Here is a 501-nt window from a genome sequence, read left to right on the forward strand (position 1 = left end):
AGGTGCAGGGGGGGGGGGGGGGTACTGAAAAGCTTGTTTTGCAAAGAAGGAAAAGGCTCTCACCGTGATCGCGGCGCTGCACCAAACCCCTCTCTCTCTTGTATTTTCTTCTTCCTGCGGTTTGCAAATAAATCCAGCCCTAAAGCAAAAAAAAATTCTTTTCCAAACTCTGCTTTAGTCCGACTTGCAAATTAGAGCAAGAATGATCACCATGTAAAAAAGTCCAGAGCAAAGTTAGGTCCCTCTCCCCAGATCGATTATAAATACGTGTGTGCGCGTATGTACTATAATAATAACAATAATAATAATAATAATAATAATAATAAAAACACCTCTCCGGATCGGGGTGGGTTCTCTTTGCTCCTAAAAAGAACTCCCTCAGTCTCTCACACACGCACGCTTTCCTTTTTTTCCTCAATGAACAGGAGGCCGAATCGCCAATACCAAGTCACTTTTTTGTTGTTGTCGCAAATGATCAAGAGGAAGGGGAAAGCCAAAGAA

Source organism: Egretta garzetta, unplaced genomic scaffold (genome assembly GCF_000687185.1).
Source record: "Egretta garzetta isolate BGI_Z169 unplaced genomic scaffold, ASM68718v1 scaffold808, whole genome shotgun sequence".
NCBI lineage: Eukaryota > Metazoa > Chordata > Aves > Pelecaniformes > Ardeidae > Egretta > Egretta garzetta.